Here is a 19,292-nt window from a genome sequence, read left to right on the forward strand (position 1 = left end):
AAGAGCCCATACTGATGGGATCAGGGGTTTATTCGGTCGGGCCTTGTAACAAAGGCTTGGTTGAACCCATATGTCTTTTGTGAAGATCAATGATAGGGTTCCACACCATACAAAGAGAGCCAAGCTAGCCAACAAATAAAGGGAAGTGAGCCTGATGACTTAATGGGCCTAAAGCCCATTTCGAACTGGGTTTAATTTGTAATTAAAAGAGGGTGAATTTGGTTTTTAATCTGATTAGGATTAACAGGAGGAGAAGATAAGTCTTATCCACTTAAGATTTCAAATCCAAATACAGATTTGGTTCAAGGAATCCTTTTCTAATTAGATTAGGAAGTTGATCTTGAAAAGGTTATAAATAAGGGGGCAAATTCTTCAGTAAGATGAATTCTTTTCAGTAGTTCTTTTCTCCCTCTGTTCTTGCTACCCTACCCTGTTTGATCTCGAGTTCTTGGAGTGATCAAGATCATATCTTGATATTGTTTCTTGCTAGAAGAGTCAATCTTGAAGTCATGCTCACCTCCTTAGCATGATCCTTACTGAAGGATTGCAATTCTTGTCGAATGATTGCATTGTCGATCCTACTTCACCCTAAGCTGCGCCATCTTCAGTGGAGGCAGATTTTGGTACTTTCTTTGGGAGTGAACACTTACGTTGGAATCTACTTGCATGGATTTCCTATCAGGTATTCCTGTCCCTAATATTTGGTTTCAGATTTGGTCTGGTTTGTTTTAAGAATGAACCTTGAAAAATGTAGTTTTTTTTTTTTTTTTTTAAATTAGGGAATAGGATTCCTAGAAGGGAAAGGAATTTTTGAAAATTTCCCAGCCACCCTGCATGGTTCGGCCATCCATATGATGGATCTCCCTTGCCTTCAGTGTTATCAAAGCCAGGTTTAAGTCTTGAACCAAATTTAGACCAGATATGAACCTGCGCAAATGGGCAGAAACTGTTCTACCCGATTTGCGCAAGTTGACAATTTTTTGAGAATTCGGTTCTCAGTTTGGTGCATATGATTTGAAATTTAATTCTTTATTATTCTGGTATGATTTTGGAATTGTTCTGTGATTGTTTCTTGAATTTTTGGGTTGTATGTGTGTTGGAGATTGAAATCTTTTATGGTGCCAAGATTTGCGCACCCTACATTCTTTATTCTATTATTTTGGTCTATAAATAATTTTTTCTTTATTTTCTAGACAAAATGTATAAGATTTGATCTAATTAAATTAATAGAAAATTAGGTTTTTCTATTTTTTTTTACATTGGAAGAAGTTCTGGTTTGCGCGGAGGAGAAGAAGAAATTTCGCAGATACTAGATCTGCAATCTACGATTTATAGAAACAGAATTTGCTATCTGCGATTAACTTTTGTTTTTGCAAGTTTGCAATCACATGTACAACCCTCTGATTGTGTTTCTTGCTGATTCTTGATTGTCTTTAATCGTCTGAAGTTAATCTCAGATCATAATCCTGAATTGAATCTTGTAATGGACATCAAACCCTAGGCCGGTTTGACCCAGATTGGTCCAAACTAGTTGGACCGAACCTGTGGTTCAATGGGTCCTGTTCTCAGCCCCAAATTCAGATATGGGCCATGGGTTTGATGGCCAGTTACATGGAAATTCGGCCCACCCCTGTAAAACCCAATTTTATAAGTTAAAGCTGAATCAGCCCACCTTTCAGCATTACAGCTATATGGGCCAAACTGCCTTTTGCAGTTTAGCCCATATACCTTGATAATATTATTTGATAATATTGTGGGCCTTAATGGTCTGACGATGTGTTAATTTTAATTAATTAGGGTTTTACAGTTTATGTGATTGATTAGATCAATTTTTCATGCATGTGGTTGTATGTGATGTGTGATGTGCTTCATACATTGGCCATGAGCACTTGGCCCAGGTTTATTCATTAGTGACTCTCTACGCACACCATGGCTAAATGCACATCATTGCCATGGTGTCGTAAAGATCATTGGATGATCTCCCTTCTCAATGGACCCCATATTAGCTTTCTTCCCAAGAGGAATCGTGTGGAACCCTATCCGTTTTGGGCCCATGTGAATCTAACTTTAAGAAAGTCAGTGGGAGCCACTTTGGTTTGACCTAAATCAGATCTAGGGACGTTTCAACTTGTTCCCTCCAGATATATAAGTGCATGTGATAGGGAAATTCATGTGATGAATTCTCTAAAGGCCTCCTGTCATTAGCATGAAGATGGGCTGTGTTAGTAATGAGGAGATGCACCATAAAATTGGGCTATCCATTTGCTGATCCAGTTTGTTTGATTGCTTTATAAGATGATAGGAGTGTCATAGACCGATGTGGGAGGGGCCTATCCTAAAATGGAAGACTCTCTCATGGTACCTTGGGGTCCACGAATATGATGGGTCTGCACTTGCTGGACATAAATGTTTAACCTAAAATGGTAAAGAACTTGGTTTGACAGAGGCCAAAGGGAAAGCTCATGATGAGTGGATATGACCCTTCAAAGAAAGTGGTGGGGCTTTGCAGCTGAAATAGTTGGCTCCATGCTCCTATGTGATTTCCCACATTTCTAGAGACGTAACTGCGTCTCCATTACTGAGATGGGAGGGAAATCTCAGAGACAAAGAAATGGAAATGAAACATAGATTAAAAGCCTTTTCTATGTAAATAACATGAATCAATTTAGGTTGTGGACTAATAATTTGCATTGCCTTTTATCAGAAATGGAAAACAGATAATTCGCAAAATTTTTGGACGATAATAAGCTTAAGGGTCCAAATTACGCTGATTGGTTCTGTAACCGTATGCTAGTATTGACGTCCGAGAAATTGGACAAGGTAGCCAAAAACCCTACACTGGAGCGTCCGGGTGATAGGGCTTCCGAGGCTCGTAAGAAAGAGTATCAATATTGGAAGGAAAAGAAATCTCTTGCCCGGTGTTACATTATATTCTCCTTAGACAATCCAATACAAAGACAATCAATAAGATTGAAGTGTCCAAGGATATCATGGATAGTCTAAGGATCATGTATGAAGAGCAAAATCGTTTTACTCGATAGAAGGTTCTAAAGCTATTTATGACCACACAAATGACTGAAAACCAACAAGTTCATGACCATTGTCTAAAGATGATGGGTTATATCAATGAACTGGAGGCTCTCAGTTCTGGGCTAGATGATGACACTAAAATTGATATCGTCTTAAACTCTTTGCCTGCCTCCTTTAATCAGTTTATCATGAATTGCAACATGAATAAGCTAGGTTAGCCTTCAGGAACTCACCAATATATTGCAGAGGGCTGAGGAATTGATTAAGAAGGACAAGCCGATTTCCAAGATTGTTGAAGGTGGCAAAACGAACAAGAAAAAGATGAAGACTAAGAAGAAGGCTTAGAAGAAAGTTGACAAACCTAAAAAGCAGAAGAAGGACAAGACATCATATGTCTGTCTTTTCTACAAGTAGACCGACCATTGGAAGAGGAATTGTCCTTAGTATCTTGAGACCAAGAAGTAAGGTAATTTCGAATCCTTTGTCATAGAAACCAATTTGTTGGTTACTTTTGCATCCTAGTGTATTGACTCTAGGGCTTCTACTCATGCATGTAACACATTGCAGGGGTTCAAGACAAGCATAAGGCTGAGTGATGGAGAAGTAGTACTTTACTTGGGGACTTCTGCAACAGTTGTTGCTACAACCATAGGAACAATAGAGTTATTTTTTAGAGAAGGCATTATTGTACTTAAAGATTGTCTTTATGTACCAACATTAAGAAGAAATTTTATTTTAGTTTCAAAGTTGTGCCAGGATGGTTATTCTATTTTGTTCAGTAATATGATTACTATTAAAGTGAATAACAAATTCCTCACCTATGGAAAGCTGGAGAATAGTCTCTATGTTCTCCATCCTTTCTCTAGAAACAAATGTTACCAAAACTACACCGAAAATAATCCCCAAGAAAATAATACGTGATACGTTAAATCCCACGTGCCTATGGCATTACCTACTTGGCCACATTAATATAGATTGTATCACAAGGTTGGTAAAGGAAAGTCCTTTGGATTTTCTAACTGTAGAAGATCTTCCAACTTGTGAACCTTGCCTTCAGGGTAAGGTGATGAAACAACCATTTACGAGAAAGCCTGAAAGATATATGGACACGCTTAACCTAATACATACTGATGTATGTGGTCCCATGAATGTTAGGGCACACAACCAACACATTTATTTCTTAACATTTACTGGTGATTTCTCTCAGTATGGTTACGTGTACCTAATGAGACACAAGTCTGAATCCTTTGAAAAGTTCCAGGAGTTCAGACAAGAGTTGAGAAACAGTTGGGGAGACAGATTAAGGCCCTTTGATCAGATCGAGGAGGCGAATATCTCTTCGACGAATTCAGGAACTACTTAAAGGACAATGGGATTGTATCACAACTAGATCCTTTTGCTACACCACAATTAAACGGTGTATTAGAGAAGAGAAATCCGACTCTATTGGAACCCTAGCATTGATCTACGCATCAGTTACATGGGTTCAGCCCAGCCTTTGTTACAAGGCCTAACCAAATTCACTGCAGAACACAGTGAACCCCTAAGTCCATCAATATGGGCTCTTAATGGAACCAACATTTACACTAAATGGTCATTGGGTCCAGCCACCATATGAAGGCCCAAGGATTGTAGGCAGATGCAAGATTAGCCCATCAAGTATAACCCTCAATGGTCTTACACTTAACCTCTTAGCTCATAATGATGAAACTTTGCCTAACAAGAGAGGACATCTCCCTCAGCTATGATAACTTTGCATTTTGATGCCCTGAGGGCATCACTTCAGGGGTATTTTTGGCCTTAAAATAGTCAAATTGTGTCATTTTCCCAGTTAATTTCAATGTTGTGACCTCTGGTGGTCTCTGTGCAAAACCGAGAAGGTTTCATGGTTAAATTGCAATTTTTGGGAAGCTGGTGTGAAGTCCAACTAAGAGAGGGGAGGAGGGCGCCTTTTAACCTATTCTTTTCCTCCTTAGCAAACACTAGCCGCCCCCAGTTGTTTAATCTCCACCCTCCACTCCTTCTAATCTCCACAACTCATTCTAGGGCACTCTTCTTGTAGCTTTTAAACTCTAGGGCACCACCCACCTCTTTTAATCTCCACCTTTCAGCCCTAGGTGCCTCAATCTCCACCATCTATTTCTAGGCTCCCAAATCTCAGCCCTACTACATAATATTGGGCACCCTCTTATTTTTTCTCAGCCTTAGGATCATCTCAAAACCATCCTAACCCTTCATTAGAAACCCTAGGGCGTCCATATATTTGCTAAAACCCAGTTGCCGCCCTTCTCTATAAAAAGGATCCAAGGGCTCCTAAGAAAGGATTGGATTCTGTCCCTAGGTAAGGCAGAAAGCTGATCTTGAGAAATTCAAGGGTACAGGAAGAGGAGGATGCCCAAGCAAGAGGAGGGGTTCCTACTTGCAGTTTGCCAACACCACTATGCCACCTCTGGATTTGGATCCCAACCAATTTACATTAGTCTTAGATTTAATTTTTGTTCTTTAATTTCCAGTTCCATTTTTCTTTTTTGCAATTTACTTTTATTCCGTTTAAATTTCATTTCCTTTTCTATAGATCTGGAATTCGGCCAAGTAAGATGGAAGGCCTAGCTTGAGAAGTTCGAGGGTCAAAGGAGAGATCCGGAAACTACTACCTCTGATCGGATTATAGACATTTTAATTAGTTTCTTTTATTTATTTATATATGTATCTATTTATTTTTCTACATTTTTAATTTTTGATAATGTTTGAATTCTATTTCCCACTTGTGTTCTCTTTCCCGAATCTAACTACGTAATGGTTTTTCTCTTACTTCCCTATGGATATGACCCGTCCTCACCATTTTACTGTGTTTGTAGTTGTTTGAGAATCGGAAAAATTTTATAAATGTTAAACTAGTGTTCCAAAGTGCTTAACGACACGCTTCCGGAGACACCGAGTTTTTGGTGCCATTGTCGAGGAAGCAACGGAGAAAATTTTTTATTTGCTTTGTCCGGATCTATTTCATTATTTTTTTTTTTATTTTCGTTGTTTACTTGATTTGTAATCTCATTTTAATTCTTGTTTCTCTTTGATTTTGCATGACATAATAGCGAAAGGTGGGGTACCAGAGCATTACCAAACTATAGAAGAAAAGACAAGATAAGAGAAATTTGATTGCATTTTAGGTATAGTCGTCCCATTTTATTTTTGATTTTTGATTTTTATTTTTGAACTCTTTTTTTTGGTAGAATAGTGATTTTTGAGCTCTTATTTAATTGAATAATTAATTGTTAACTAGGATATTGTCCTAATTTTCAAATTTGAATTTGAATTTAAATTTTAATTCAAATCTGAATTTGAATTTTAATTTTAATTAAAATCTGAATTTAAATTTGAATTTGAATTTCAAAAAATGAAAAAAATAATAATAAGTAAAAAATAATAAAATAATAAAACGAAAAAAAATTTGTTTAATATTTTAAAATTCTTGCATTTGCATTCCAACATTTAAGGTTTCATATTCTAGAGCATGCATCTTATAGGTTTATTTAATTGTTGAAATCATCTTGTTAGTTGTGAATGTGTTAGGTTTTCTTCTTTTTACTATTTTAATTATTCCTTTTGCTTAATTAGTTTGTTTTATTCTTTTATCTTATATTGTTGAATTGCATTTTAGAAATAATTGTTCATGCATTGTAATTAGTTGCATTCATTTTGTTTGATTGTTTTTGTTTCGTTAATCCATTTAAGGGCACCCAACTTAAATAAGATAAGGTGGGGATTTCATCACCCTTCCTTGGCCCAAAAGTTACCATCCTTCACGTGTGGTTCACCCTAACCCTAGTTTAAAATTTGGATAGCAAGATCCTTTAGGGAGTTTCACATTTGGTTCAAAGGTGTGTTGAATTTTAGGAAAGCTTGTAATTACTTTCCATAACCGGCGGTTGGTGTCTAAGGAAAGAGGTTAAACGGCTACGCCTAAGCGGGTTTTGTTGTTACTTAATTAGGTCCTTGCAAGAGCAAGGGGAGCCTCCCACATCCTCACCTCTTACCTGGCTAACCAAAGGAAGTGGTGTAATTCCAAGGGAACCTAAGAGGATTCACATTTGTTGAACCACTAGTTTAGGAAACCCTAGGTCAACCCCTAGGTTGCGTGGTTGATTTGCTTGCACTTTTTTTAAATTCAAAAATTCAAATTTGAATTTGAATTTTAGGAATTTAAATTTCAAAATCTGAATTTGAATTTAAATTTCAAATTTCAAAAAAAAATAAAAATTAAAAAAATAAAAAAAAAAACATAAAAAAGAAAAAATTAAAAAATTTGAGTTTAAATTTCAAAATCCAAATTTGAAATTAAATTCAAAATATAAATTTCAAAATCCAAATTTGAAATTAAGTTCGAAATTTAAATTTCAAATTTCAACAAAAAGAAAAAGGGACTTCTAAGTTGTATGTTGGAAAGGAGATCTCTAAGGAGAGAAACTGTAGAACCCATACCCAAAATAGAGAGATACCTCCATCACAAACAATGCAACCAAATGGCTAGAATCAGTGATGCCCAACCCGGAAAGCTGAAGGAATACTTCACTCTAACCCAATATAACCATTCATCCTACATACAGTTGCCAGATACTCAGGCCTTACAGTATGAGATTAAGTCAAGCACAATCCAGATGCTCCCTTCTTTCTATAGGAACTTGAGTGAGGACCCATACAAGCACATAGACGAGTTTCTGGAAATATGTTCCACTGTAAGGATCCAGAACTTCAATGATGATGCCCTTAGACTGACTCTCTTCCCCTTCTCCTTGAAAGATAAGGCCAAGCACTGGTTAGGAACTATAGGGAGACACCCATTAGAACTTGGGCAGAAATGCAACAAGAATTCCTTAGAAAGTTCTATCCTATAGACAAAACCAATACCATGAGAAGAGCCATCACTGGATTCACCCAAACACTGGGTGAACAAATTCATGAGGCTTAGGAGAGGATGAAGAAGTTAATGAGAAAATGCCCACACCATGGCCTGTCCCAATGGCAAATTGTCCAAGCCTTCTATGAAGGTTTGATAGATCAATACAGGCAAATGGTTGATGCATCTTGTGGGGGTGCATTTATGAGCAAAAGCGAGGATGAAGCGTATGCTCTTTTCGAGACCTTGAGTGAGAATTCCATTAACAATGCATCCTTGTATTCCTATGAACCCTCAAAGAGGGTAGGGGCTCTATGAGGTTAGGAATAATATAGAGCCCGAGGCAAAAATGGACTTGAATGCCCTTTCTAGAAAGTTGGACAGGGTAGATCTTCTAGCCTAGAAGTTTGATTAGTTTTTCACCTTTAACCAGCAATCAAACCCATCTACATCCTATCCCGAAGTGTGTTCCATTTGTGCCAGCCCGACCCACCAGGTTGATGACTGTTCCACGGTAGCCCAGTTTTCGCCTTTTATCCAAGAACAAGTTCTGGCAGCCTAGAGTTTCTCAAGGCCCAACAATGATCCATATTCAAATACTTACAACCCTGGGTGGAGAAATCACCCTAACTTTTCTTGGAGGACACATCAACCCAATTCACAGTCCCAGCAATATCATCATACGTCTAACTCTATGGCCTAGCAGTTTCAGAGGCCACCAGTACAGAGTCAGTTCCAGTAGGTGTACCCTAGGAACCAACCGGCCCAACCATATCAGGGTTACCCACAACCTCCGCAATCCCGTTTAGTAGATGATCAATTCATGCAACTTCAGTAGTTGGTCCTAAATCAGCAGTAACCCATTGCTAGGTTAGAAAGCCAAATAGGACAGTTAGCCGAAGCTAATGCGAGGAGAGAAGTGGGGCAGTTACTGAATCAACCGGTTACAAACTCTAGGAATCAACCACCAGGTTTTCCTCCACAAATTCAACCACTTCCTAAAAAGCCCTAGTTTAAAAATGCTAAAGTTGTTACAACCCTAAGGAGTGGGAGAATTTTAGAAGATCCGTATGAGAAGAAGCAAATTGAAGAAGAAGAAAAGGAGCAGGAAGACCCTAAGTTGGGGGGGGAGGGGGGGGGGGGGGAAGAAGAAGAAGGAAATGAAACTTTATAAGAAGAACCTTTAGTGAACCAACTTGTGGTCCCCTTTCTAACCGCACTCACAGCTAGGCCGTTGCGGAAAAAGAAAGAGATTCACAATGAGGAAATCAAGGAACTCTTCAAACATATTAACATCCCTCTCCTTGATGCGACTCAACATGTCCTGCCCTACGCCAAGTTTCTGAAAGAGCTATGCACTCAAAAGAGGGAGCCACAGTTGACCCCACAAAAAGTGATGCTCTTGGAGGATGTTAGTGCGGTCCTCCTAAACCAATTCCCCCAGAAAATGAAAGACCCGGGTGCTCCTCTCATAAGCTGTGTCATCTCTGGAATCACCTTTGATCGGGCCCTATTAGATCTTTGGGCCAGTGTCAATCTGCTTCCGTTCATTATCTATGAAAGGTTCAGGATCGGCGAGTTAAAACCTACCCCGATAATTCTGCAACTCGTTGATCGGTCGGTCAAGACTCCTCAAGGTGTTATCGAGGATGTCATTGTCAGGATAGAGAATTGTTATTTCCCTATAGACTTTGTTGTCCTAGACATGACCCCAACCGAGGAACTAAACCATAACCCGATAATCCTAGGACGACCATTTCTAGCAATGGCCAATGCAAACATTAACTGTAAATCGGGGGAAATGGACATTTCATTTGGGGAGCAGAAGGTCCAGTTGAATGTTTTTAGTGCCTCTAAGTATCCAAACCTAGAGGAAGGAGTTCAATGTGGATATAGTGGATAATCTTGTGGATGACTTGTCTACCCCCTAGTTAGTCCAATATAAGCCCTGTTGGTATGAAGAAGAAAGTGAGTTAGAGAGTCTGGATGGAAGAAATGAGTAAATGCGTATAGCTGAAGACGTCAAACTTAGCGCTAGTTGGGAGGCAACCCAACATAATTTTTAATTCTTCTGCTGTTAGGATTTGAGTTTCTTTTTTTTTTTCCGAGACCAGGTGGCAAACCTTGAACCCCTCAAGAAAACCCTATTGGTTGTTCCCTTTGGCCCAAGTCCTTTGTGCATCAACCTAAAAAAGAGAAGTTAAGCCTTTAAATATTCAAAATTAAAATTTCACTGAAAATTTTTTAAATTTTTTTCCATTAAAAGAGATTCCCAAACAGAAAAAGTTGGGGAAACTGATAAAAAAATATTGAATTTTGTAGAAATTGGTAGCAAGTGATAGGAGTCAAAATTGGTCTCATTTGAGTATTGTCAAAACCGTTTAGAAATTGGAAAATACTCTCAAGTTTGCCCCTGTAAAGGTAAAAAGAGAAAGATTGAGAAATTAGACAAAAGTTCTTCAAAATTGTTAGAGATAGTGGACTACTTTGAACTGTGTCTGCAAAAAAATAAAAAGAGAGAGAGAGAGAAAGGTCAATGGACACCCTAGATGACGGGTTGTCGAAGCACTCAAAATTAATGCTAGTCCAACAATAAATTTGTAGTAGTAGTGGTAATAGGTCGAATCCCATAGGAAGCTAGGGAAATAATTTCTCAGCCGAGTGTGCAATATAAAGAGTGGGAAAATTAAATAATTAAAATTCAAAAAGAATCAAGAGAGCAATATCAACTTAAGAGAAATCAGTCTTACCGAATTCTAATTCAAGGGTTCGGATTTAATCAATTGGTCATCGATCCTAGGTAGACTTTGACAGTCTTGCAATTCAAGCATTTAACCTTAGATTTATTAGGATAACCATAATAAACCTTGTGTTTTCCTAAATCAGCTGACCAAACCCAGCTTTCAATCAACACTTATCACTATCGACTGGGTACGATAGCGCTCCATATTAACTAGTAATAGCATTAAACTTTGTGAAAACAGTTAAACCAAAATAACAATAATTGAGATAGATGCAATTATCGAATCTTGTTCCATTGATTCTCTTTAAGTTAAAACATGTCAATACATTGGTCAAAGGCTATCACGAACAATTGACCCAGAAAGATATTAACCTAATTGCTACTTGTACCACTATTCGTGACAATTACGGATCACCGAACCATGGATAGCAGTAGGAAAATCAATATTAATTAATTTGTCAGACTAATTAACATTAACATCCATAGAGAATAAGCACAAGAATCAATGAATACTTGAATTAAAAAGCAAGAACTCGAATTAAATACTGAACCTCACGATGACACAATCGAACATCCCCCCTTGAACCAGAAAAGAAAAGTTTAACTGCTCATGATTTTCGAATCCTCCATGCTCTGCTTCTCAGAAGGCTGAACTGATCTTTCTTGATTGATTGAGTTGCTTGATACTTGATTGATGGATTTTTTTGATTGATTGAGTGAGTAAGGCTAGTCCACCCCCCCACCCTTTATATAGCTGAGGGAGAGGGATGCTTTCCAACTCTTTTTAGGAGATTAACATCAATTAAGAAAGTCCTTATCTGTTTTGAACTAATCCTATCCTATCTCTTATCTAGTGATAATCTCAATCATCTTATCTTTCTAGGATTATATTCAAAACTTAAATCTGATAAGACTCTCTTCCTGGAGATTACATTTGAAATTGGAACTCTTGGCTCTTGAACTCGAGTTTGGCTGCTTTAATAACTTGGGCTGCTACAAGGAAAGCTCTTCTGCGAATTGGGCTTCAGCTGTGAATGGGCTTTGCTGCGAACTTGCTCCGACTTCGGGTCCAATTTCGTCTCTGATGCGGACCGAATCTGTCAAAACCCAAAACAGAAAAGTTGTGGGCCTACCCCTCATCTTTCTAGTGCATCTTAAATCATCCAAATCTGAGTCCAATTAAGTTATGCCCAGATTACTGAATGGTGCCGAAACTGTGCAAAATCGTCTGATTAGCCTTGTTTTCTTCCAATCGCCTTCTTATTTGCCCTGAATCGAAATACAAGAGTAATGAGTCCAATTAAGTGCTAAAATAATGAAAAAGAGTGAATATTTAGGGATAAAAATATGGTACTTTTTAGTCTCATCAAATCCCCCCACACTTAAACTTTGCCCATCCTCGGGCAAGACAAAACTCAAGCAAACAAAAATAAACTACCTACTGATTTTTAATCTCTCTTTCTCTCAACATAAGGCCTGATCCATTGGATGCTTCAGTCCAGACTTGGTAGTCTTCCCATTTTCATTTCTTTCTCCCTTTTAACTTGTCAAAGAGTGATCCCAAATCACCATTCCTCATGATCCCAAGTTAAATCAACAGTAAAGAAAACAAGCCTTTCACCGACCGAACATTCTTGGACTAAACAAGCACTCATTGTTTTAACAAACCAATGCAGTCAGATTCAAATACCTTCCTTTGTTTCTTAGGTCAAAACAATGTATGTTATTGCCATAAGCTTGCTTATGTATCACATCTCCACCACTTAGCATGAATTCCAAGGATCTGAAAGTGAGAATGGGGTTGGGGTTCTAGGGTGAGTGCATTTTATGCTCCATCTCACCCTTTCCTTTCGCTTCTAGATGTGAGTGCATTTTATGCTCCATCTTACATTAGTCATGAAAATTTATATATATATATTTGCACAAGAATCACAAGGGCATCACCATTCTGATCCATGAACTCATTAACATGGTCTCAACATGTCTAACATAGCAAGTTCTAGAATAATCAGACCATGTTTGATAGGCATTTAGGTGAAAATTAAGCACACACTCATGCATGTTAAATTTGTATGCATCTTGCCTATTGATCATTTAAAATAATGTGGTACCTTATGCAGCCATAAATTCCAGTTAGTCATGCTTGCATCCTATCCTGTCTATATAACCTAAGCACATAATTCCTGATAGTTTTAAATCATTCAAGGATAAGTTTCTAGGGAGCAGAAACTTTAAAAGGCAAGGTTAAGAAGTGATGAACGAAGCATGCTAGAGTTACCCCAGAAATTATGAGTTTCCCCTATTCCCCCTACACTTAAGGTATACATTGTCCCCAATGTATATGATTATGCATACAAAAGAAAGATTCAAGGGAACTTCCCTGAACGCCTTGTTTAGATTCTGCAAATGTGAAATCAACTGCTAAACATGACCATGTTCCTAAAATTGAAAACAATAACTGAACAAAAAATAACCACACACAGTGGGTTGCCTCCCACAAGCGCAATTGTTTAACGTCGTTATGCTCAACGTCCTCCTTTGCTTCCTTAATTCGATGAATAATGAGGAAGGTCCAATGAGATGTCTACCATAGAGGAGACATTTGCATCCTCATGGAACAACTTCAATCGATGCCCATTCACCTTGAAAACCTTATCTGTCTCGAGACTTTTGATCTCTACTGCACCATAAGGAAATACATTAGTAACAACAAATGGGGCCATCCACCTGGAACGCAACTTACCTGGCATGAGTTGGAGTTGAGAATTGTATAATAAAACCTTTTGTCCAATTATAAATTGTTTTCTTAAAAGCAAATTATCATGGAACAATTTGGTATTCTCTTTGTAGATTCTCGAATTCTCATATGCTTCTAACCGCAACTCCTCCAATTCTTGCAATTGGAGCTTTCTTGCCTTGCCAGCTTCTTCCATGTCCATATTGCAGTGTTTGATTGCCCAATAGGCCTTATGCTCGATTTTGACTGGTAAGTGACAAGATTTGCCAAAAATTAACCTATAAGGAGACATCCCTATTGGTGTTTTGTATGCGGTTCGGTATGCCCAAAGTGCGTCATCTAGACATAGGCTCCAATCCTTTCTACCTGGGTTCGCCGTCTTCTCTAAAATGGACTTGACCTCTCGATTGGAAACCTCAACTTGTCCATTTGTCTGGGGGTGATAGGCAGTGGCGATTTGGTGATGCACCCCATACTTTTTCAGCAAGACTTCAATGACTCTATTGCAGAAGTGGATCCCTTGATCACTTATGATGGCTCGAGGAATACCAAACCTACTGAAAATGTTAGATTTGGTAAAATCTACAACACACTTAGAATCATCAGTTTTGGTGGCTTTTTCTTCCACCCATTTTGAGACATAATCAACTGCCAAAAGTATGTAAACAAAACCACAAGAGGGAGGAAAGGGTCCCATAAAATCAATACCCCAAACATCAAAGATTTTGCAAATAAGAATGGGGGTTTGGGGCAACTTGTTTTTGCAAGACAATGCACCTGTTTGTTGGGATCTTTCACCATTTTTACAAAACAAGTATGCATCTCTAAATAAGGTTGCCCAATACAGCCCACTATATAAGACCTTTTGAGCAGTTCTTTTTGGCCCAAAATGACCACCACAAGCATAATTATGACAAAAATTTAAAATCGATATATGCTCATTTTCAAGGGCACATCTCCTAGTCACTTGATCGGAGCAGAATTTCCACAGATAGGGTTCATCCCAAAGATAATATTTTGCCTCATATCTGATTTTATTCTTCATTGACTTGCTGAGATAATTAGGCAAAATTTTGGTGACCAAGTAATTCATGATATCAGCATACCAAGGGACCATACCTTTTATGTGGAACAGTTGCTCATCCGAAAAAAACTCAGAGATGGGTGGGGAGTCTTCAGCTTTTACCAACCTGCTTAGATGGTCTTCCACCAAGTTTTCAGCTCCCCTTCGATCCTTGATTTCCAAATCGAACTCTTGGAGCAAAAGTATCCACTTTATCAGTCTCGGTTTTGACTCCTTTTTCGCCAGCAGGTATTTCAAAGCTGCATGATCAGAAAATACAATCACTTTAGAGCCCAGCAAATATGATTGAAATTTATCTAAAGCAAAAACAATTGCTAATAGCTCCTTTTCGGTGGTCGTGTAGTTGCATTGTGCAACATTCAGTGTTCTCGAAGCATAGTAGATGACATGGCTCCTCCCATCAATTCGTTGACCTAGAACAGCTCCTACCGCATAGTTACTTGCATCGCTCATGATCTCAAAGGGCAAGTTCCAGTTAGGTGGTTGAATAATGGGTGCAATTGTCAATAGATTATTGAGCTTGTCAAATGCTTCCTTGCACTCATCTCCAAAGTCAAAAGGCACATCCTTCTAAAGCAATTTGGACAATGGCAGGGTGATTTTTGAAAAGTCTTTGATAAACCTGCGATAGAAACCTGCATGTCCAAGAAAGGCACGTACTTCCCTAACATTTGTAGGGTAAGGTAATTTCACAATTAAATCAACTTTTGCCTTATCGACCTCTATTCCTCTAAAAGAGATAACATGTCCCAACACAATGCCCTCCTTTACCATAAAGTGGCATCTTTCATAATTCAAAACAAGATTAGTCTCGACACATCGATTCAGAATTTTACTCAAATTATTTATGCAATCATCAAACAAATCCATAAACAGTAAAATCGTCCATGAACACTTCAATGCACTTATCAATAAAATCAGAAAATATACTAATCATACATCTTTGAAAAGTGCCTGGAGCGTTGCACAGACCGAAAGGCATCCGTCTGTAGGCGAAGGTGCCGAATGGGCAAGTGAAGGTTGTTTTCTCTTGGTCCTCTTGGGCAATAACAATTTGATAATATCTTGAAAATCCATCGAGAAAACAAAAGAAGGCCTTGCCTTCTAATCTCTCTAACAATTGATCTATGAAGGGCAATGAGAAGTGGTCCTTTCGAGTGGCCAAATTAAGTTTTCGAAAATCAATTACCATACGCCAGTCATAGTTATCCCAGTTTTCTTGGGTACAACATGTATAGGACTTACCCACTTACTATCCGAAATTGGGTAGATTATCCCTTCATCCAGCAACTTAAGTATTTCTTTTATCACCACTTCTTTCATTACCAGGTTGAGCTTTCTTTGCAATTCTCTGACTGGTTTGGCGCCATCTTCCAAAAGAATCCTATGCATGCAAATTGAGGGGTTGACCCCTTTTATGTCGGCCAAGGTCCAACCAATCGCCGCCTTATATTCTTTTAGAACCTTGATGAGTCGTTCCTCTTGTTCTTCAGTCAACCCTTTCGCAATGATCTCCGGCAATGTTTCTTTGTCGCCCAAATATGCATATTTAAGGTGATCTGGCAAGGTCTTTAATTCCAACTTCGGAGCCTGCAAAACAGAAGGCAGCAATTTCTTATGAGAAAATGACAATGGAATATCAGAGTTTGTTACCTTTTGTTCCGGTATCGGTTCCGGAGTTTCGCAAGGTGCATCGAACTCCTCCTCCATGTCCAATTGTGCACTTAATTCGAGCTCCTCATTCATATCCTTTTCTCCAAAAACTTCCTACACAATTGAATCAATAGTGTCAATAGAACAAATCGAATGGCATTCATTTGGATATTTCATAGCTTAAAAAATATTAAATTTAACAATCTCCCCATCAAATTTGACGGAGAAGGTACCCTCATCCACATCTATTTTGGTCTTGGCCATTTTCATGAATGGCCTGCCTAATAGAAGTGGGGCTGAACTTGTGACCGTGTCCTCCTCCATCTTCAAAATGTAAAAGTCGGCTGGAAAGATTAGATCATTAACCTGCACCAACACATCCTCAACAATCCCTTCCGGGTAGGCATTAGAATGATCAGCTAGCTGAATGACTACCCTAGTTTCCTTTAAGGGACCTAATCTCGAAGCACAATAAATCAAGTATGGCATGACATTGATGGATGCACCTAAATCTAACGTGGCACGCTCGATTCTTTTATTGCCAATAACACAAGGTAAAGTGAACATACCTAGATCAACACGATTTTTCGGCAAGGTCCTCTTAATGACAGCTGAAACGTTTTCTCCAACCCTTACCTTCTCATCGATTCGCAGCCTCCTCTTGTTAGTGCACAACTCCTTCAGAAATTTTGCATATTTTGGGATCTGTTTGATGGCATCTAACAAGGGTATATTTATCTCCACCTTCCTGAAGGTCTCCAAGACTTCTTGCTCATATTCTTCCTTGGATTTTTCTAACCTACTAGGAAATGAAGGCACAATGGCATTAGTAATCTTTGAGAGAGGGGGGTCGGATATTACCTTAATGGGGCTCTCGTTTGAATCTTGTTTCTCCTCTTCCTTCTGTCCCTTATCTGCCTTCCTTGGTGAGGTAGGTTGTGGCTACAATTCCTTCCCGCTTCTCAGCACCACTGCATTAGCATTTTCCGTGGGATTAACTACCGTCTACAATTGTAGCTTCCAGAGTTCTGTGCCTCCGACTTGCTAATGGAAGTAGCAAGCTAACTGATTTGGTTCCCTAAGTTCTGGATGCTGGTCATTGTTTCCTGTTGAAATTGTTGAGTGTTAGTAGCAAGAGCCTTAACGATTTCATCTAATGACATACCTAAACTTGAGGGTTGAATTTGTGCTGAGATAGGTGTTGAAATTGGGGGTTGTTTGTTGAAAGCTTGGGGCTGATATCTCTGTGGTCCTCCTTGATTTCCGTAGCTCAGATTGGGATGATCCCTCCACCCAGGATTGTAGTAATTGGAATAGGGATCATACTTGCGTTGAGGTTGGCCTGGAAATCCTCCTATGGCACTAACTTGCTGCATCGAACCATCCTGCAATGATGGACAGATATCCGTAGGATGCCCAGGAATCAAACAGACACCACATACCCTTGCCGTTTGCAATTGCCCTACAGCCAGTTGTCGAACCAAGGCAGTTAGATCAGAAATTTGATTTTCTAAATTAGAATGACTTACCTCATTAACACGCCTGATAGTACCATCTATTCTTACTTCGAATTGTTGTGAATTTTCGGCCATGTTGGAAATCAATTCCCTAGCTGCTTCGGGTGTTTTATTGACCAAGGCTCCTTCACTAGCTGCGTCTACCATACTTCTATCCATAGGTTGGAGTCCTTCATAAAAGTATTGGATCAAGAGTTGTTCGGGTATTTGGTGGTGGGGAAAACTAGCATAAAGCTATTTAAATCTTTCCCAATATTCGTATAGTGTCTCACCACCAAACTGTCAAACTCCATAGATTTCCTTCCTAATATTTGCAGCTCGGGATGCAGGAAAATATTTATCTAAAAACATTCTATTCATCTCATCCCATGTACATAACCGGGAGGAAGAATGTATAACCAATCCTTTGCTTTATCTCGTAAAGTAAAAGGAAAATCTATAAGTTTTACCTGATCCTCAGTCATACCCTGTGGTTTCATACTTGAACAGACAACATGGAATTCCTTGAGATTCTTATGAGGGTCATCACCTGAAATGCCATGAAAAATAGGTAGCAGTTGAATCAATCCATATTTTAGTTCAAAGGATACCTCGAGAGTGGAATATATTATGCACAGGGGCTGTTGGTTCATGATTGGTGCAGCCAACTCCCTTAGCGTTCTCTCTCTATCAGCCATCCTTTCTTCTTCTTCAAAAATAGGTGGATCACAAGTTGGCAAGTCGAATTCAGAATTCACCCTTGGAGGTGAACGATCCTTCCTTTGCTTCGCCTCCTTCCTTAAACGACGGGTAGTCTTCTCAATTTCGGGGTTGTACTCTAGTTCACCTCTTTGAGAAATATGAGTCATAAAAACAAAGAAGGTTAACACAAAGAGAAGGTAACAAGCTAAGAAATTAAAGTAGCTCCCCGACAATGGCGCCAAAATTTTGACGGGTTGTTGAATCCCTCAATGTTAATGCTAGTCCCACAATAAATTTGTAGTAGTAGTGGTACTAGGTCAAATCCCACAGGGAGCTAGGGAAATAATTTCTCAGCCGAGTGTGCAATATAAAGAGTGAGAAAATTAAATAATTAAAATTCAAAAAGAATCAAAAGAGCAATATCAACTTAAGAGAAATCAGTCTTACTAAATTCTGATTCAAGGGTTCAGATTTAATCAATTGGTCATCGATCCTAGGTAGAGAATTTTTCCCAGATTACTGAATGGTGCTGAAACTATGCAAAATCATCCGATTAGCCTTGTCTTCTTCCAATCGCCTTCTTGCTTGCCCTGAATCAAAATACAAGAGTAATGAGTCCAATTAAGAGCTAAAATAATGAAAAAGAGTGAATATTTGGGGATAAAAATAGGGTACTTTTTAGTCTCATCACTAGACTTAGTAACTGGGTCTCTTCACCTAAGTCAAGTGTTGAGATTCGCGTCAAATGGAAAAGGGAATGCCAAAGAAACTTACCTAACACTTAGTAACCGGGTCTCTTCACCTAAGGCAAGTGTTGAGATTTGCGTCAAACGGTGGAAGGTAGCAATAATATATATAAGTGTGCATATCAAGTTCAGGGGTAGAAAAACACTATCAGAAATGATAAGAAGAATACATGTCTAATTTTAAAATTCAATCTCAGCTTATCAAGA

General features: G+C 38.6%; 1 non-coding gene across 1 annotated transcript; it reads right to left on the reverse strand.

Annotated features, from left to right (window-relative positions):
* Nucleotides 1-7,933: 7,933 nt before the first annotated feature.
* LOC148791675 (small nucleolar RNA R71) lies at nucleotides 7,934-8,040 on the reverse strand. The gene has a single exon (XR_016076879.1). It is a non-coding gene; the product is annotated as a small nucleolar RNA R71 (small nucleolar RNA).
* Nucleotides 8,041-19,292: the final 11,252 nt, after the last annotated feature.

Source organism: Nelumbo nucifera, chromosome 5 (genome assembly GCF_055504915.1).
Source record: "Nelumbo nucifera cultivar China Antique chromosome 5, China Antique-T2T, whole genome shotgun sequence".
NCBI lineage: Eukaryota > Viridiplantae > Streptophyta > Magnoliopsida > Proteales > Nelumbonaceae > Nelumbo > Nelumbo nucifera.